This window comes from Amblyomma mixtum, chromosome 8 (genome assembly GCF_055824585.1).
Source record: "Amblyomma mixtum isolate Tamu chromosome 8, ASM5582458v1, whole genome shotgun sequence".
Classification (NCBI taxonomy): domain Eukaryota; kingdom Metazoa; phylum Arthropoda; class Arachnida; order Ixodida; family Ixodidae; genus Amblyomma; species Amblyomma mixtum.
This window is the reverse complement of record NC_143019.1, coordinates 50682661-50703706: the sequence shown is the minus strand read 5'-3', so window position 1 is coordinate 50703706 and position 21046 is coordinate 50682661. Positions and strand designations below refer to the sequence as shown.

General features: G+C 44.4%; 2 long non-coding RNA genes across 7 annotated transcripts; one reads left to right on the top strand and one right to left on the bottom strand.

Moving 5' to 3' along the window:
• Nucleotides 1-13: 13 nt before the first annotated feature.
• LOC149332383 (uncharacterized) lies at nt 14-8774 on the top strand. The gene is made up of 2 exons (XR_016285168.1): nt 14-1116; nt 8476-8774. It is a non-coding gene; the product is annotated as an uncharacterized LOC149332383 (long non-coding RNA).
• LOC149332382 (uncharacterized) lies at nt 4201-14592 on the bottom strand. Of its 6 annotated transcripts, none has more exons than XR_016285165.1 (4): nt 14130-14592; nt 13584-13701; nt 11707-13539; nt 4201-8881 (listed from the first exon to the last, which is right to left on the bottom strand). It is a non-coding gene; the product is annotated as an uncharacterized LOC149332382 (long non-coding RNA). The 6 variants fall into 6 exon arrangements; XR_016285166.1 differs by lacking the exon at nt 13584-13701 and having other exon boundaries at nt 11707-11782; nt 13392-13523; XR_016285162.1 differs by lacking the exon at nt 13584-13701 and having other exon boundaries at nt 4201-4384; nt 7557-7611; nt 11707-11782.
• Nucleotides 14593-21046: the final 6454 nt, after the last annotated feature.

Here is a 21046-nt window from a genome sequence, read left to right as displayed (position 1 = left end):
CCGTCGTCCCCCTTGTCCCCCCTTCAGTCCGTCCCTAGCAGCATCCAGCTCTGTCCCTCCCTAGGATTCCCCGTCCTTAGGAACATTTGTTTGTGTTGTTTGCTTAAATAAAGATTCTTGATACGACTGCAGTACAAAACTTATGCATTTTATAAAAACTTATGCATTTTATAATCACGTTTTTTTATGTTCTTGTTTCTATATGAAATGAATTTGTTGGCGCGTTGGTATTACTTGTATCCGATCACGTGACTGCTTCGATTTCGCAGGCGCAGATTTCAACCGGTCACGCTGTCATCGGTGGTGTTCTGTGCGAGCCCTAAACTTTGTTCAGCGTGCCTGCTGAACGGTCCCTGAAAGCTGCCCAGCGTGCCTGCTCAACGGTCCCTGAGCGTGCCTGCTCTTTTAGTTTTCCACCTGTTGCGTTAATTGGTGTACTGTAGAGTAATTTTATTGTCTTGTTTTGGCGTCGTTGTATCATTACTCGAAGCTACTAACTTCACCTCGGCTACGTTAGGACAGTGGGTTAGGACATCGCCGTTAATTGCGTTTGCGGGGCTCGGGGATTTTTTTCTAGCTGTTGCGCTAATTGCACTTGGTGCATATTCTCCGTTGCTCTATTCTCGCGAGTTTGCGCAGTTGCACGTGCTTTGTTTTAAGTTGTTGTTTGACGTCCCGGGGATTTTTTTCTAGCTGTTGCGCTAATTGCACTTGGTGCATATTCTCCGTTGCTCTATTCTCGCGAGTTTGCGCAGTTGCACGTGCTTTGTTTTAAGCTGTTGTTTGAAGTTTGTTTTCAGTGCTGTGATCATTGTCCTTGCCACCCTCGTGGCCTGATTGGAATGGAAGAACCAAGTACACCACCTGCTGAGCCACCAGCACGAGATAAGTATCGCTGCCCCGTGTGCCAAGCTGAATTCACTTTTCAGCAATCCCAGAGGAAGCATGTGCGAAATAAGCATCCCGAAGCTGCGAGCTCATTAGCTCGTGAGAAAACTTATGCATGTGACCTCTGTCCTAATGCTTTTCTCTACTGTCGTGAATTGTTGCAGCACCACGAGCAGGAGCATGGGTTCGTGGCGAGACGCAGCACTCTGCAGTTCTCTTCCAGTGCAGGTGAGAAAGATGCACGTGTTCTTGACGTCTTTTTTTTTTTTTTTAACATCCACGTACGGAGGAATCTATGTTAGCTTGTGTACAAACGAGCAGGTTTATCTAGAGCGCCCGCGCTGTGTTCTGCAGAGCCCCCCCAGAAAAAAAAAATTAAAGATGTAATGGTTTTTGTGCCAAAAATGTTGTCCAGCTCCCTAGGAATGACTATAGAATGATCGTTGGGTCTCCAGAGCACAGCTCTCTAGACGTCCGCTCACCTCTGTACATATGTGCGCATTACGAGCAGGTGAGCAATATGCAAAGCAAATGGTGGGCTTAAACACGTGGTTTACTCAAAAGGCGGTATTTGTATGTGCAGGTGCCATCGCTGAATTTGCCAACGAGCAACAAAAGCATGGGAGGAATCGTTATCCTCTTAATGGTTTTTCATGGCTTCCATGCATCTCCTTACCTGCTCCTTTGGTGGGCTCAGTAATAGGGCCTGCATATATAAAGTGGAATTAACCTAAGTCCAGTGCTTAACCTGGGTTTTCTTGCGGTGTGTACTTTTTGATGCATAATGCTTATAGACACCAGCAATTGTTACCAATTAGACCATGTTTGTGCTTTGGCAAATGTGCATTATTTCAGAGGTTGAGAATTGAGACCCAGTGGTACTACAGCTTGTACATGATGGCTGTCTTGTTAGAAGATAAATTTTTGTTCTTACAGCTGGTGAAATACTTAATGTTTCCTTCTGTGAAATGTTTACATGGTTTTACGCTAATTATTTTTAGCTTGTAAAAAAAATGTGGACCTGATGGTCTTGTGAAACTTTTATTCATGTTCATAGCATTCTGGCCTAAGTCACCTGAGAGTATATTTGTACACTGCTTATGTTGAGGCAAATGCAAACGATTAGACAAAAAGACAAGACGTGACATGCGTGCGGCCAGGTGGGGCCACTTTACATGCGCAGGAGACCTCTGGTATACTGGCATACGTCTCTGGAATGTTGAAAACATCTAATGACATTAACAAGCAGTGGCTGTCCAAATTCTTGTAGGCGTAGGGAGCAAATGTCTCTTAATGGTTTTTCATGGCTTCCATGCATCTCCTTACCTGCTCCTTTGGTGGGCTCAGTAATAGGGCCTGCATATATAAAGTGGAATTAACCTAAGTCCAGTGCTTAAGCTGGGTTTTCTTGTGGTGTGTACTTTTTGATGCATAATGCTTATAGACACCAGCAATGGGCCTTTTTCACGTTGGGAGAGCGCCCCTAGCGGCGGCCGCCGAATCACAATTGGTGGTCTGGTCGGTCGGTTCCCGTCCGTGCTTTGATCGGTTGCTGAAGTTTTCGTGCTCATCCAAACGTCGCCTATAGTGTTTCAGTATGGTTTTGCCTTAGTGCTGTGAACATTTTCTTTCTGTTGAGCTGACAATGGATTTCACGCAGTTTTTGGACGCGTGCAAGCAGTGGACGTATGATCTGACTTCTGTGTCTCCGGTTAGTGACAAAGTGATTGACATGCACTTTGGCGCATCGAACCGGCCACTGCGGAAATGACAGCCTTTCAAAGAGGAGAAATACATACGCCGCATTTAATGTTGCCTGCTTAAGCACTTGTCCGAAGACGAGCTGCTGATACTGTGATAGCGGGGGCGACATGCGGCTAGCATTCTTGTGTTTGAAGATCGATGGGTTGAAAGCCCGACGGGGGTACCTAGTCGACCGTGCTCGTTGTTTGATAAAAAGGCTGTGCCAGAGTGTTGGTAATGCACACACGATCTCGCAACGTGATACAGTGCTGTGGAGGTGCCGAGCCGCCTGACAACCGGCGCATTCGTCTTGCTCGCGAGCGCACGAGAGTTACGCTGAGGAAGCCGTCGCCTCGCACTCGCATAGTCCACTACACTGCGATGGTCTGAAATGGGCACAATCCACTGCAGCAAAAGATGTCGAGGCGACTGCTTTCACAGAGAAGTTGCTCCTGTGCGAAAGGTACCCGGCGTTCTGAAGACGTCGTCGTCGTTTCGGCGAACACTGTTGTCCTCGGTCGTGCGCTCCCCTCGAGGGCAACCCTGCCAAGGCGCGCGCACATTCCCGCAGGCACACTACATTCATTTTACCTTTCACCCTATCTCTTAGGCTCTCTTCTATCCGCATGCGGCAAAAAAAAAAAAAAGAACTGCGCGAACGAGCCAGGGACGGCGAAAAGGTAAATACGCACACAAACACAGTCTTTGCCTCTTCGTAGTTCGCGTTCGCGAAGTTCTTCGCGTCTATGTGAACCAACTAGCTCGACAAGTTCTACTGAAGTTATTATAATCCACGGGGTGTAGTTGACAGACCCGCGCAGTTTCCGTTTATTCTTTTGTGCAGCCACTTCTGCTACACTAGCAAATGGACAACAGAGGCGTCGCACCCCGTGTTTCACGCTACAGCTTCTTAGAAAACAGAGTGCAAGAAAGAAGAAATTGAGCTTGCGCCTGTCACAAAGTGGTCACTGCAGACACGCGAGTTTGCTTCCTCGCAGCTCCATCAACATTCACACTGCCTGCACCCACTTAGCCCTGTTGCTGCATGCAGTGATGCCGCTGGGAACTTGAAAAATCTTACACTTCCTGATTTTTTGCTAAAATTAAAGCATCCCGTGGCGGCGCATCTCTGAGGCATCTCGCCAGCGATTTCACCAGGAACGCAAAGCGCAGAGTTGTCGACGACTAGGCAGCAGCGAAGTGCCGACCGAGCGACGCAACCGGCCGCTCAACTATAGTGCCTAGTAGCTCAACTGGCCGACGAACCACCAAAAAACATGGCGGTCGCGCGCTTCCCGCAATGCATTGCGGGCGCATGCGCAGAGGGCCACCATGAAAAAGGTCCATTGTTACCAATTAGACCATGTTTGTGCTTTGGCAAATGTGCATTATTTCAGAGGTTGAGAATTGATACCCAGTGGTACTACAGCTTGTACATGATGGCTGTCTTGTTAGAAGATAAATTTTTGTTCTTACAGCTGGTGAAATACTTAATGTTTCCTTCTGTGAAATGTTTACATGGTTTTACGCTAATTATTTTTAGCTTGTAAAAAAAATGTGGACCTGATGGTCTTGTGAAACTTTTATTCATGTTCATAGCATTCTGGCCTAAGTCACCTGAGAGTATATTTGTACACTGCTTATGTTGAGGCAAATGCAAACGATTAGACAAAAAGACAAGACGTGACATGCGTGCGGCCAGGTGGGGCCACTTTACATGCGCAGGAGACCTCTGGTAGACTGGCATACGTCTCTGGAATGTTGAAAACATCTAATGACATTAACAAGCAGTGGCTGTCCAAATTTTTGTAGGCATAGGGAGCAAATGTAGACTGAGCAAGTTGTGTTCTAATGGTCTGCAAAAAATAATAAATAATAATGAGCAGGGCATGTAATGAGAAGGCAGCCATGCTGCACCTTTCACTTGGCCCTTCCTGGAATGCTAGACCATGCTGAAAGTGCTCAGTAATGGCATAACGACTGCACATGCTACTGAAGTGAAACATTGAGGCACAGCCTGCGGCTTTTCAAGGGGGCCTTACATGTGTCGCTGAAAAAAAAGGTGCAGTGTTTTCAGGGAATCTGTTTGGTCATCTCATGACGACATTGTGCATTCACAAGTGCATAAAATTTTCTCTCCTGGTGTCTTATGTAACTCTTTGCTTTTCGGTTTGAGCTTGCCTGCGTATGAAATTAGCACCAGCTTTTAGCAGCGCTATTGTTGTTCTTGTTGCATTTATTGCAAGGTAACTATTACATTAAATTCTTTATTTCTGCCTTGTAAAGATACAGACAGCGGAGGCGCAGAAAAAGCTGAGAGACAGCTTGACTAAGCCGCAGCCCCCTTTCGCTTGGCAGCAGCTTGACAGCAAGGCTTTTAATACAAAAGGCAGTTGCAAAGCGTGATAACAAGTATACAATAATGAGCAGGTACAAGAGAAAACGAAAGAACATTATACAATATTAACACAATATTCACATAGGGTAGACACAGGTAATGGCAGCAAAGAAAAAAAAGAGAAAGAAGAAAAAAAAAGCACAAGACAAAAAATCCTACATGCTAGCATACAAAGCACGCAAAGACCTGTTTGACGAACTGAAAAGGTCAAAATTATTATATATATACGCGTTTAGCAGGGACGGAAGAGTGAACTGCAGGCGTTCTCTACCCGAGTTTAACCGTGGGGTCGGGACTATCCATGTCTCCGCATACCTTGTTGTGTAGCTTGCATCTCGGGTATGTAGTTCAGCAAGTTTACGTATGTGGTTTACATTTCTACGTGTTTCGAGTTTAAACCGGACACTCAAGCGATATTTATACAAGTTGTGTATTTTTAGCACACCACTTTGTAGAAAGAGATCTTTGCTTGGCGAGTCCCAGGGGACATTGTAAACATGACGAAGAAACTTTTTCTGAAAAATGTAGATACGCTGAAGACAGCTAACCGTAGCTGTGCCCCACACTAGATGGCAGTAGTTTAAATAGGAGTAGAAAAGTGAATTATAGAGGAGTAACTTTACTGTTTTTGGAATGACGTATCTGAGCCGACTTATGACTCCAGTTATTTGAGCCAGTTTCGTGACAATATGGTCCGTGTGGTGTTCCCAAGACATGCTGGAAGAAAAAACTACTCCAAGGCATTTAAATTGTTCAACTATGTCTATACGTCCCGAGTTTAGTTTAATCTCGATGGGGGAAGGAAGTACTTTGTTTTTAGGACGAAATATGACAGCTTTTGTTTTCTTCTCATTTATACGCATGTATCTGGATTCGCACCACTTTTGTAATTCACTCAAGGTGTCATTGCATTCCCGAACAAGGAGATCAAGATCATTTCCAGTAAAAAAGATGCTAGTGTCGTCAGCGTAGATAATAAATTTAGCGGCGGAGTTAATGTTGGAGATATCATTTAGGTACATATTAAAAAGTAATGGTCCCAATATACTACCCTGGGGAACGCCAGAAGTAACAAGTTTTAGTTCAGATGTCACATTGTCTATGCTTACAGCCTGTTTTCTATGCGAAAGATATGATTTCAGGATCATTTGAGCCAGTCCACGAATACCACAACGCTCCAAGTTTTTCAGGAGTACACTGTGGTTTACTAAATCGAATGCCCTCGAGAAGTCCACGAAGACACCAATAACAAAGGCCTTATTTTCAAGCTGTGTTAGTATATATTCCTTTTGTTCGAGTAGGGCTAACTCGGCAGATTTATTTTTACAAAACCCAAATTGATTAGGTGACAAAAGCTCATGTTTATCAATGAAATCAGACAACCGTGTATACAGAACTTTTTCAAAGGCTTTCGAGAAGATTGGGAGTATCGATACTGGTCTATAATTTCCTAAATCATTGCGGTCTCCTTTCTTATACAAAACCGTTACTTTGGCTATTTGCATTGTTTTAGGAAATGTGCCCGTAGTAAAGCATAAGTTAAATATATCTGCAAGAACAGGGGCAATAACTCTTATAACATGCTTGACAGGCCTCACTTGAATGCCGTCAATGTCACAGCTATGGCTGTTATTTAGGCTTTGTACGACTGATATAACCTCCTCTGTCGTAACTGGGTTCAGAAATATTGTGTCCCTATTGTAAGAGCTAAAATAGGTGTTGAAATCACTTGACGGGGTGTTATGGGCAAGGGTGGTAAAAAAGTTGTTGAAGGCATCTGCCAACTCTCTGCCGGATACATCTTTATTATCAAGCTTTAAAGCCCGCGGGGCAGCCTGTGGTTGCTCACGCCTCAGTAAGAAATTCAACCTTGACCACAACAGATCGTGGCGACCATTTTTAATTTCAAGAAATGTCGCGAAGTATTCCGCACGAGCGAGACGTAGCTTTTTTGTTAATCTATTTCTGTATTTCTTAAAAATGCTTAGGTCATCTGTTGAACGTGTGTTTAAAAAGATTTTGTACAGTTTGTCTTTCGTTTTAATTTCTTGGCGCAACTCAGAAGATATCCAAGGTTTGCGTGTTTTACGCTTTATTGCACGCACTTTTAGCGGGAAAGAGGAATGGTAGAGCTGTTTAAATACTCGGAGGAACTCATCGTAAGCCTCATTTGCGTCACTGGTAACGTCAATACTATCCCACTCAACTTGTTCCAGTGAGCTGTGAAATGAATTGAGAGTAGCATTGGTTATACTTTGGTACTTCGCTTTCTCCTGTCGGTACTTTACCAGTCTAGTCTTATTTATGCATGCAAACACTGGAAGGTGGTCACTGATCGCACATGATATTACGCCCGACTCAACTATCGGTAGGGAAGTGTTCGTAATCAGCAGATCAAGAAGCGACTCACTTTCTTGTGTTACCCTTGTTGGATCGTTAATAAGATTAATAAATCCGTTCGAGGCCAAGACTGCGTTAAAGTCTCTAGTAGAGGAATTATCCTTCAACATATCGATATTAAAATCACCTGTTGTTCTGCACGTGCAAAGGGTCCTGTGATGGGTCACCATCTGCTGGGGCAGCTGTGAGTAGAATGGAGGGAGCACATGGAGATCTGGTAAAGTTGCTGCACGTGTGCACTCATGCACCATAGTGGCAACCGGTTTTATCTTTGTCAATTATCAGTTGCCAGGTCCCTAGTCTGGAGGTCAAAACCTCCTCACATTTGATTGACTACCCTCTCCACCGTTACAATCGAGCAACTGCACTGAGATGGCACAGTTTTGTTTTCGTGTGCTTGCTTCGCTGCTGTGGTGGAACTTTTTTATCTATTTTTACTGCAGCAGTTCTTTCTTAGGGGAGAAAAAAAAATTGGCAGGGGCTTGACCACGTTTGCACCGAAATGTCAAGAGAAAGCCCTATGAAAGGCTTTGAACGTTTAACTGTTTATTTTGACACTTTTTAATTGAAGACATTTTGGTGATCTGTGAGGTAATATTTCAGTTCTGTTAGAGTTGCAATATTTTTACTGAGTAGTTGCATGTCCTAGACAGGTGATGAAGCATTTTATGTTGCTGCTCTCTAATGTCTCATTCGTTTCATGGAAACATTGTAAAAGTGGTGCTTTTGAGGCTGAAATAAACAACCAGATAAACAATGGCACAAAAATAAATGAAAATTCAAAAGGTCTGTATGAGTCAACAGGAACCTAACACTGCAATGACGTCTGCTCAAGCATTTCCGTCAACTAGGTTGGGCCAAGGTGCCTGGTTCTGGCACAGTTCTGCAAGAAATGTTGCAGTAAATTTTGCCAGGCAGTTGTCAGCCAGACAGCGGCTGGTTTTAGTGTAGCATAGTCCTTCTCGTCCCCTGTGGTTTGTTTCCCCGCAATGCACCCTCCTTAGTTGTGTTGCTTTAACTAACCGGTGAGGGTACTGGTGTCACAGCGACACGAGCGCCACGGATGGCGTGTTTGCTCCACGCTTGCGGGGAGACACTGTCCTCTTCGGCTGGGAACGTGGGAAGTGCACTGACGTCCACACGGAAGGCTCCGCCGACGGGCGACCTCGTGGTGGAAACATGTTCCCGTCAGCTCGTCCCATCTGGCCTTGGAGTTTCCCCCTGCCCTAGCGTGGGCGAACGTTCGCTCGTAATTTTGCTGGTGAGCCGGACGTCCTCGGTTCCTCAGCGTATCTTGTTGCTAGCTGGCGTTATTGTTGCAGCAATAAATGCCTTGTTTGTGTCAGCCAGTGTGTCGTTCCTTTGTTCCCGCAGAGCAAGGCCCGCCATGGTCGGCATGCGCTCTATAGCATACGAGACCACGGGGTGGTGTCCGGTGCTCAACTGTGTCAGCTGCGGTTAAACGTATTTATTTCTTCATTAAAACCCCACACCCTTTACTTTGAAAGCACACAGTCATGGAGAACAGTTTATAGGAAGCAAGTTCATAGAGAATGATTTATTTCCTGCATTAAGTCACTGGCCAGGCAGTAATTAGAGCACGTGTGTCCTTCATGCTTGAGCACCCCAGACATAATGGAGAGGTAAAATCTCAAAAGTTGTTTGTTCTTTGACCTTTTTTTCTTTTTATGGTGGGAAAACATACCTACACAAGCAGTGCCTAGTTGCAAACATTCCGAACGGCTGTCTTTCAGTGCGATATGAAATTTTCATTCTGGCATTAGTCTTGTGAAAAAAATGATGCAGACTAGGTTACATGACACAATAACACCAAGTTGGGAAACTTTTATTTCATACCACAGCAAGTGCAGCAGCCATAGATAAACTGCTGGCCTTCCCTCTTCGCCGCAGCTTTTGGGTGAACATGTCGGCACTAGTAGTGGTCGTAAGAAGGCCGGACACTACCTTGTCGAGGCCTGTTGCTTTGAAAATGTACCATCCAAAACTTACCTTCAGGTCACACCATGTATAAAAAGTGCTAAGAATGCAATTCTATAACAAGTACAAGGCATCCATTCATACCCGTGCAGTGCTTTTTGACACTGTACTCTGGCAAACAGAAGCTGCAGTTTTCGCCAGAAATGAGGTTTAATCCGATTACTTATAAATGTGCCTAACAGAGTTCCACCTGAAAACGAATGCTCATGACAGAGTACACAACTAAATTTTAGTTCTGTTCTGTCACTTCAGAATTTTGTGCAGCACATTAAAAAACAAATGGCCACGTGGACTGTGCCAACAAGCGTTGAATATTCAATTTTCAACTGCTAAACGGTGGCTGGGATGTACACAACATATTCAGATCGCATAAGACAAAAAAACTATTTTTGTAAATATTGTACTTTTTGCATGGCCTCTGTGACCTGAATGTATCTTGTATGTGTGTATGTCACTGCAATGAGCTGGCTTAAGTGAATTCCACACCCTAATATATACAACTGTCCAGCGCATCGCTCCAAAGAAAACGAAATTTGCACCCAAAATTTGTTGCCTCTACTGTAATATTTCGCTGAGCGGTCACAAAGTCAGGTATGCTATTCACACTGCATTATTGCACTACAGTTAATTTTATTTTATGTGATTCCTAATGCTGAATTGAAATCTGACCAACGATCTTATAATTTCTGCCATACTCTTGTGACTAGTTTTGCCGACTTTCCTTTCATTCTCAGTATGGCTCAATCTGGCTGTGCTGGTGGTTCTGCAACAGACTCATCCACTGCTGTGAAATTTCCATTTGAAATTTTTTTCTGCCACCCTGTTCAAGCTCATCAGGCGTGCATGCTAGTGATTCAAAACTATCGGAACATTGACTGTCGATAGTTTTTTGGAAACTAGCGATAGTACCGCTATCGATAGTGAAACTGTCAATGGTAAGACTATTGATAGTAACAATATTAGTATTATGCATTTGTTGGCCAGCGATATAACCAAAACATTTGCGATACCTGATTGGTTTGACGGTCTCATGTGGCTTAATGTCCCAAAGAGACTCAAGCTATAAGGGATGCCGTAGCATGAAAATACATGGAAGCCCATCTAATAAAGAGCTGATAAAGGAAATCCAAAAATGACACCTATGCAAAATGGAAAAACTAGAGAGAATGTTTACTACATTGGAATCGGAGCAGATGGAAGTTGATGAAGACGACGCTCTACAATGCACAGCGCGAGGGTGCAACTTATTTACACTCACAACTCATTTAGGCTCATTCAGACAAACCACTCCGCGGTCAACCACTTATAAGTTGGTTCGATTCGCCTGCACTGGTTCGCTAAAGTTCCGTGGCGGTTGATGATGATGATGATATTGTGGCATTGCCCTTTATAGCGGACGGGCACAGAATTTGTGTCCTAGCCGAAGAAAAAAAATAACGAAGAGAAAAAAGGTGTCGCGAGCGTGCAGCGCCAGTCCCTGCAGTTCAAGTGCAGCTTGGCACTGGCTGCTTCCAAAACAAACGGTCGAGTGCATCGTCTGCTATCCTTGGCGTCACCACCCAGCCAGCAGCGTGGCGCCCATATATCAATGGCCGCCAACATCCCGAACTGTGTGAAGAATTTTCAAACAGGACATCATAGCAGCGAGGTGTTGCCATGCATCAGCATCAATGCAATCTCGCGGCAGCTAAGCGAAACGCATGTGTGTTCTTTTACTCAACACAACTGAGGTGTGCGCGTGCCGACTTGCATGTTGAGGGGTTGTTGCAACAACGTGCATAATGATGCATGCACGTGTGTACTTTTTAGTTAACATAACCGGCTTTAAGTACTGTGCGTCGGCAAGCACGGTGGTTGAGAAATACAAGGTACGTGCTAGCGAGGGCCGCCGTCCTCACCTCCGTCGCCGCCTTCTCGGGTGGCCAATTACTTTCTATTAGAGTCGGGTCGGTGTGGGGCACCGTTCTCATCGAGGAGTGGAATAATTTGAGTATCTCCGCCGTTTATCGCAAAGCGCAAGCTGTCGTCTGCTTCCATGTCGGCTGCTGCTGCACCATTTCGGCCCCGACCACTGAGGAGGTGCACAGTTTTGCTGAACTAGACCTGCACAACGTCTGCAGTTTTTTGAAACGAATGGCGTCGGGCAGACGGCGCCATCTTGCACTGCTAAAACGAATGGCGAAGTGCAGCACTGCATGAACCAGTTCATGTAGTGTAGGCGAATCGAACGGACCTATAGTGACTTGCGTATCACTCACTCATGACTCGTTTAGGCTTACCTTGACTCAGGGCTCCTATAAGCTCACACATCGAACAGCTGAATCGTTTATGTGTCCAATGGCCCAAGATATGCGCCTAAAACGCCAAAAAAAGTTGTTGAAAGCACAGTGATGCCATGAGCTCTTAATTGCAGCTAGACTAGCCAGGCCTGACCTAGAGGCCTGTAGCTGCCACCTGTAGGATTTAAAGATCTGAGGTCACTGCATGTGTTCGGCAGCCAATTAAAAAACAGTAAAAAAGTAGAACTTGACACAGCAAGCAACAGCTAATATCCAACGACACCTTGTGCGGCTACTAATAAACTGTTCTCACCTTTCTGTTATGTTTCTAGAGAGCAGCAGCCACAAAAATTACCACAAAACAATGAAACAGCTGTACATCATCAGCCAAAGCGTATTCAGTATTATGAGTTCACAGCAAACTCAAGTTCATGAACATTAAAATCACGCCCAATCGGCATCTTGGATTCACTTGGGATTGTGGGATTGTTCAACCTTACACCATGGACTATTTAATTTGATAGGCCCACATTTACCGGACTGACCAGGATTTAGATCTTGATCTGAATGTGAGTCCGAACTCGCAATTTAAATCATGATTTCAACGTGAGTCTAGACTCATTCACTTCTCAGATCATGATCTGAAATGAGCCTGAGCGAGTCCGCCGAATTATGCTGGTGAGCATATAATTTGAATCTGTCTGTACCTCTTTGATTTATTATATTGCCTGCTCCCTCTGAGATTCTCCCTTTGATATAATTATTGACTGTAGACATGAAGTCACATCCAAGTGGCTGAAGACTGCGCCCGGACCCAAGAGCGCTGAGCCGTCGTCTATGCGAATGGGTCATCCCATCCTTCTCTGTTGGATGGCAGTTATTTCAATCAATCCCGAATGTCAGGCAGAAAGAAGGAAGGCGAAAGTCCTCCATGGGTAATACTCAGTTGCAGAGCTCTGTGATCATAATGCCTTTTGGTTAGGTATCGCAGACACGGACATAAAACCGATATCCACCACTTCCATATGGAGCACAAAAGCACATGAGGAGGAAGAAGCGGCCATTGCCTTAGCCATTTTAAGAGAGAAAGCCATGACAATTTTCAGTGAGTGTATAGTGTACTACTATAATACTATTCTAGAACACTACAGCGACTCAGAAAGAGCTGTTCGAAACATTGCAAAAGGGAGCGTCCACAAACCCGCCAGACAACTCCTGGAAGAGCAAAACCTATCCAGGGGTCTACATCCCTGAATGTAAGCTTTGCAGAGCCACAAAGGCAGATTTAAAGCAAATTTCATTCGAATGCAACAATCTAAAACCAGAGAGAGGATGCGGTGTACAGCTCAGACCCGCCTGCTCAACTGCAGGCGATCAACTGGGCTTGGGAACTGGGAACGAAAAGACAGGACCTCGCGACCACAGCATGCGGAACCAGAGGGCTGATCAGACAGCCACCTCATGCACTCTGGAAGCCCACTAGAATCAACCAAATCCTTTCTGTTGACGACATATAGTTGTTACCACCACCACCTGCAAATGGCACACTACAGACGAGCACAGCAATTCGACACGACAGGCACACAAGTATAGACAATACGCGATGGCCACACGGTGACAAGCGACTGCAGCATGCAAGGAACTGATACCCGGAAGACCAATGCCAATAGCGAAAGATGTGTCACCTTGCTCCATTTTATACGGCAGACTTCTCACTGGAGAACAGCATAGTGCAGAGGTCTTCGGAAGACGAAAATATGAAGAAGCCCGACCGCTACGCAGTCCAAGTACGTACGATTTGCACTTCCCTGTGCCACCTGCAAAATGCACAGTCTGCGTCACCCTTGTGTAGAGCGCTCTAGCAATGTGCACCGTACCATAAAAACCTATGCTGGAAAGCAGCCCATGGTTTCCGGGCAAGGTGCTTGTGCCCATCTTGCCTGCAGGTCTGTGTGGCTCTACTTCCGCTCAAGCGTTGAATCTAAATGCTAGACGCTGCGATAAGGCATTTATTTCTAAGCAGTGAAGTGCGTCCCTCAAGCGCTCTAAACAAGGTTGACGCAAGCTGTATTGCCCACAATACCTGGCTGGGCCTCTAAGCGATGTGGAAATGCACGTTTTTCGCGATTTCAGTTTCGAGAACTTCTGCGGCTCCTGTACAGGAGCGGCCGAAATAGTACGGTGCACGCTTCAACGTGTAACTTTCTCGCGGCGACCGTGCAGAAGATAAGTTTTTTTTCCTTTCTTTTGCCTGTACTTGTACGATCGCATAGGCAGCAATGGCTAGTCTGTGTATAACGTGTTCTCCATATTATGACCGCACCTGTACGAAAGCATACCCCGCCGGTTAAGCAATGAAAACAAACACCGCACATTGAGTATCTGCATGCTCATTAAGAAGGGCTGTTTGCGTTCTAACTCACATTATAAACGCCGCCACCGCCGCCGCCATCAGTCACCCGCATTCGATCCTCTTGACTCCTTAATTCTCTCGAATCAGGTGCTAAATATCAGACGTCGCTCTCGCTTAATATTCTACACATTCGCGATGGCTTTCCGTGTTAAGCAGGGGCCTCCTCAGCTCGAAATGCCGTTCGAAATAAACTCCGCGTCGCACTATGCATCGGTCGTACTCCGCCATGTTTGTTTGTTTATGTTTCTCGGATTTGTGCTAGGCTACAGGCTCGTTCTGACTTGCAATGGATACAGACTCATGAAATGATGAAGCTTACAAATTTAAACGAATATATTAAATCTTATATTAAATATAACTTATATATTATTAAATATAACTTATATTAAATTGCCTTATATTAAATAACAGCACAATTTCAGATAACCGTGCGTTCTTTTTCGCACAGTTGCCTTCCTTTTGCGTACCCCTTTTTAAAAACAAGTCCAAGGGCGCTGGGCTATGGTTGCAGCGCAGGAGCTGAGGATTAAGCTCCCCGCCGATCCCCCCCCCCCCTAAAAAAAAGAAAGATAAAAATGGAGAGGACACACAAGCTCCACCTTACGGGTATGACGCGATAGCGTAGTGGGTTAGGCGTTTCATTCTGAGCAATTTGACACCTTAGAACACATTTTTCATATCCATTACACACTAACTTTTCGTAATTAGCATCATCAAGCATTGCCTTTCCATCCAGAGCACCTTTGAACCCACTTTTTCCCATTTTTTCATTACTTTAATTAATCAATAACAATGATTTCATTAACTCGTCATTGCCTAGCTATCACACACCAATCAATCACTAAAAGCACAAATTACCATGATGAGATTTTTTTTACGCAGTCCCTGATTATTTACAACACGTAGTGCCAACTATGCCAATGGTTTTTTCCAACGAACAAGCTGTCTACACTGCTGCGTAAAAGGTTTTTCCGAAAGTCGTAAAAAGGTCTATGGAGTATACGAAAGTTCCACACGTCATGGCCCAGCGAATGCTGTTGTGCAGCTTTACTTCTTCAAGTAGTACCATAGGCACCCACTGCGAGGAGGCTAGAGGTCTCCAGCTCCAGCCCCCCCCCCCTTCCCCCCCGAGGTTGAATGGTGTGGTCAGGGGGCAGCTTATCTTCTTTCGTACAGTTTTGGACAAATTAATTAAAGACCTAAAGTTGCCTAAACACTGGAAGAACAGCACAGCCTTAAACCGCCACAGGTACATAGATGCACCAACGAAGGGCGACAATACTAACCGTTCTCAAGGCTCTGACAGGCAACTGGAGCTCACTGAACACCTGTTCGAAGTGTCTATGCGGAATCAAATGACTGGCCACTTGATAAGTGCAGGTTTTTCTTTTGTGCTTGCACACAGTCTTTTTCAATACTTCGAACTAAACACTGAGATCATGTTTTGACCCAAAATATCAACTATGAGCGTACCGTTCAAAATAACTCTTCTGTAACTCCACTTTTTGCTTTTCTCATGAACAGTGCATCACAACACTAGTTTTTGCAATCTCACCATGAATAACCTTAATTTTCTACGTAACAAGGTAACAAGCGGGTGCTCCCAAGAAGTGACAGAATTCAGAGCCAACACAAACCTGAGCGAGTGTGTTGTGAATTTAAATCACATAGCGCTTTTCCATGGGCACACAGAGCCGACACGGAAAATAAATCTCTGTGACATCATGGACAATTTTATGTGGAGATCAACTGTGCAAAGAAAGGCGTTCTTGATTTCGTAGTAGCCTTTGTATAAAACGAAGAACAGTAAAGTAAAGTAAAGTACACTAGCTTTCTTGAAGCTATCACAATTGAAATTAATCCTTCCTATAAAATCAGCATCTAATTCCCTGTGTTGCTACTTCCAATTACAACCTTTGCTCTTTGATTTCTGTTTATGTCTTTTGTTTTGTACCCAGTTTGGTGGTTCGTTTACAGTTTTTAAAGACAAAGAGCTTTTCATCCATCTTTAAATTTTGGATTGTTAGCACATTGTGTAAATGTTTGTAGAGCGAAATGTTTCTTAGACATGAAAAGTTTAACTATCTTTTTAGTTTTGCATTGTTAGCTTATTGTTGTGGTGTTGTTTGTGTTGCCCCGTGAATTTTACAAATGAAGAATGAGTCCGCGATATACGAAATTGTTAGCTTGTTGTGGATATGTTTGTGTTGTTCAGTGTTTCCTTTCACTTCTAAGGATGTTATGAATGTCTACCTACAGTTTAGGTATGTTTCAGCTGTTTTTGTTAATTTATTTATTTAGTACTTTAAGAACCATGGGGTCATTTTGTCAAGCATATTTGCTCAACTAGAGACAAAACTGATGTTTACATGTATAGTGCAACAGGACCACACCCCCATCCCCCGGCAGACTGAAAACTCGCAGCCTATGACTAGTGCATTGACTCCCAAGTCATCTCAGTATAACAAAGCAGATCAGTACACTAAAGTAGATATATTACCCAATGGAATACATTTTACACATGAAAATATTTTGCATGTAACAATATTTCTGAGCAGGAAGTGCACTTGGACAGCTTGAATGCATGCACTGTCAATGCTAACCCGACAGCCTGTAGCCACACAGCAACTACGAATGGGCAGGCAATGGTATTCTAACACAAAGACCGGTTCCAATATAAATGTAATTTGAGAACAAGCATTTAAACACCATGCGTTGTTCCGCTACTACGGTCATCACACAAGAAGGTGGGTACGGTAACTATCGACTACCAGGCTGAGCACTGTGACCGCAAGAAGAGTATCAATCACTCAGACGGAACCATAGCAGCAAACCTGAGTGTATGAGCCCCCATCAAGAGGAGCTTTGCAGATGCACATCCACCTCTGGAGATGGACTGGACATGCTTTGGCTGAAGAAGAGATCTGCAACGTAAAGTATCAGATCCATGTTGAAAATGAGGGTCCTTTCAGATGCACATTCTCATGCTGGAGATGGACTGAACATTCACTGACTGGAGAAGACATCTGAAAACTAAAGTACAAGCACTATGTTGGAAATAAGGACCAGGTGCACATTCACAGCCTGAAGATGAAGATAGCTTGACCGGAAAAAGACATTTACAGTCAAACCTCCCTATAATGAAATGGATTGAGATGAAATAATGGATATAATGAAGGAGTGGCTATTCCCCATGGAGGCTCCAATATAAGCCCATATAACTGATATCTCGGTTTTACAAAGTAAAATGTTTGTGCAATGGCATATAACGAATGTCCAAATGAACCACATTGGCCATTTGACGCTAAGTATAATGGTTTTTAACAATTCCCAATGCTTCCATGCCAATTTTGTGCACAGAACTGCAATCGCTGCGTATTACCTGCTCTGCCGAGTAGTGCATAAAACATGTGGAAAACTTATCCTGTCTCAGGCAAGGGCCCGCATACAGCCTTTGTATGGACAATTTGTTAGCTTTCTTATTTTATTTATTCATTCACGTCACCCCTAACGTGAACCACATTCATGTGTGGTTTGATGCTGGCACACCATTCATCACCAAAAATTGAGTATGCTGTCCCTTGAATGATGCTGCACTGCGGAGCACATGGTCAACTACAGCTCGATACAGTTACCAAGGTTGCTGCAGTTCCCTCATTCTCCTTGCTCACACGACCCACTGGGAGCTCGCTATGCTTCGCTCTTTCAGCAGCCAAGTCTGAACTCCTTCTTTTATGTTGGAAAGACCCGAGGCCACCTCGTGCCCGTGGACATGCATGTTTGCATGGAAGGCAATGCGATCCTTAAAGTGTCCAGCTTTTGCATACTGAACCTACATATACAACAAGATAGTAGTGTGGCTTAAAACCATCAACCTACTTAAGAAGGGAGATCTTCACCTCATCTAAGCACTGATCAGCAGCTGGATCACGTACATGGCCCCCTCTCACACCCAGAAATTAGCTGAAATTAAAAAGATAGACATCCTATTTAGGAAAGCCTACAACACAGCCCTCGAGCTGCATCCCATGGCTTCCACTGAAATACTTCATGCCACTGGAGTTGCCACCACCTGGAAACCTATCAAAGCTCACCTCACTAGACAACAATGACTCGAAACGTCCCAAACCAGCCAGTGTGTCCTTCAAATCCTGGACTACCAACGCTAACGCTGGATCAGTGGTCACAGCCTAACACCAACACCCTTGCCATTAGAGATCAGAAGCCAAATACAAGCTGCCCCTCTCCATAAGAACCTGCACGCAGAATGCCATCAAAACTGGCACCGAGCACGGGCAGAAGCACAATGTGGCATCCACATACACATGAATGCCTTTTTGGCATTCATGTGTACGTGGATGCCACATTTGGTGCAGAAAACGTTAGTAGAGCGATCCAATCAATGCTCTAATGTGCACTGGAAGCTCTGAAGCTAGGCTGATAAATGCAAAATTCAGGCTGAGAAGTGCGAAATTGCACTTAAAGAGGTTGAATTTTCCTGTAATAAATACTTCAATTCCTTATGCCACCTACTGTGAATGTGTCAAGTACACAATAACAGTGATGACTCATTCTGACATTTTTGTGATACGACCTGCTGCAGTGTGAGCTGCAACTTTCTTTCTGCTCTGCATTGGGCATGCCCTCTTTCTCTTTTCCACCTTCTAGTTGTGCTGTCCCAGCTACATAAGAAAACCCCTAGAGAGCTTGACAGATCCATTTTCTATGATGTCGGGCCATAAATACCTCATTCACGCAGCCTGCAGTCCAAAAAAATGTTCACTTATGAATATTTCACACCACATACTGCCCGTAGCGTAGAATGCATGTTTATCCCATGGAGCAACAATGCATTTAATTTAGACATCGACTCTTTGAGCCACAATGGCCTCGGGGCCTTTTGAGAACTCTCTTGGCAAAATTGAGATGCAGAGAGCACTCTCACAAAAGTATCGTAATTGCACGAATATACCACGAGTTTTCCCTCACTTCACTCGTTTCAGAACGCATAGCACTCTATATTCGAAACCAAGGGACAAATACAACGTGATTTTGTTTCCTCGCTGCTATTTAAGGTAGCCACAGCAAGCTTCACCACCAGACTACCAAACTACTAAGAAAAGCAAGCTTTGCGAAGGCCTTGGGGCCACGCAGCGCGCAAAGGGTAAATGAAAATTTTAACGTGAAAATAAGGCTGCGCAGGCTGCTGAGAAAGAGAAGGCACTGAAATAGTTCGGTGGAGTAGCAAAAAGAAAGAAAGGCGAAAGGAAACAGGACTGGGCGGCACAAAACATGACGCAATGGTGGCATGGCGCTGATGGCAGCTGCTACCGTTTTGGAGACTGCATTTAACGCATAGGAAGCTTTGCTGTGCACGTTGCACGCTCTTCTGGAATGTTGCCTCTGAAATGTTTACGTAATGTTCACATAAAGAAAATATGTTGCTTTTGTATATTTATGTACCATCTCCATTTTTCCAAGTTCTCGGTTGTAGTTGGCATGAACACGCTGAGATCGCATTATAATTAGATTTTTTTTTCACTTCCATTAGGTCTCAAACTCCCCACTCGCGTTATATTCGTGGTCGTGTTATTTAAAGCATGGACAGTGCCCAGGACCATTCAGCTGCGCTTGCACTGACCAAGTGATTTCAAAATGACTACAATGAGAGCATGTCACAACGAGAGCAGGTAAAAACAAATGCAGTTTTTACCATGGCATAATTACAGGCGAAATTGCAGTATAATTGTGAAAGCAATTGGGATACAATACCAGCTACATAAAAGGTGATTCACTGCAGAGCTGAAAAAAGCGTGCACAAATACAGAAGTGTATGAAACTGCAATAACGGCTAACAGATACGTCATGAGAAACAATGGACATGGGCTGGGCATTTAATAATAAGGCAACATAACTGATGGTCATTAAGGGTAACAAAATGGATTCCCAGAGAAGGCAACCGTAGAAGGGGGCGACAGAAAGTTAGGTGGGCAGATGAGAATAGGAAGTTTGCAGGGATAACGTGACTGTGACTAGTGCAGGACAGGGTTGATTGGAGGGAGACATGGGAGACGCATTTGCCCTGCAGTGGGCGTAGTCAGGCTGATGATGATGATGTACCCGAAAGGTCCTGGGGGGAGGTTCCAGACGAAAGCTGCCTCACGTGGCCATGAAGGAGGAACCAGACATGTCACATGTCATCACTTGTTTGTGCAGGACAGACGAAATGAGATCTGGGTGCAGCACGGCGAATGCTACCTTCAATATCCAGCCCACCTGCAGCTGTGCACATAAAGAACCTGTTATGTCAAAGCGTTGTCGCATAATTCAATGGTAAGTGATTGAGCTAGCTGATTTTCATCAGTGACTTTCCTGAGTGGGGACTGAGGTGTTTGTACCAAATGTTCAGCAACACCATTATGCAGGAAGTCATGATGGAGTGCACAGCTATGTCATTCCATTTGCAATGCAGAAATATGTTGAAACAAGCAATAATGCAGGACCACAGTGAGAGGCAATGAAGCCAGGCAAGCCATGACTAGAGAACATCAAATGGACTCCAAATTGTGGCTTCTTAGGGCCACTCGAAAAGATTTCACCCATTTTGTAAAACCATCCTCTACGACAATGTGCTATCAACCTGTAAGAGGCGCTGTAAATTCTACAAGAAGGCACAACTGCAGCTATTGAGGAAATGGTTAAGGTAAAACTGGTGCTGATCAAGCAAGTCTGCGATGGTCGCAACATACAAGCCAGTGATAGAGTGTGGTAGTGGTATCTTCATCTACAGAAGGGCACCCACTACACCTTTCGCTCCAAGATTAATTTTCATGACACCCCATTCCACTTTGTGACTCAATTGCAGGATGGCATGGTGTAAAAATGGAGCAGTTTTGACTCTAGTACCCAGTAATATGCAGTTCTAAG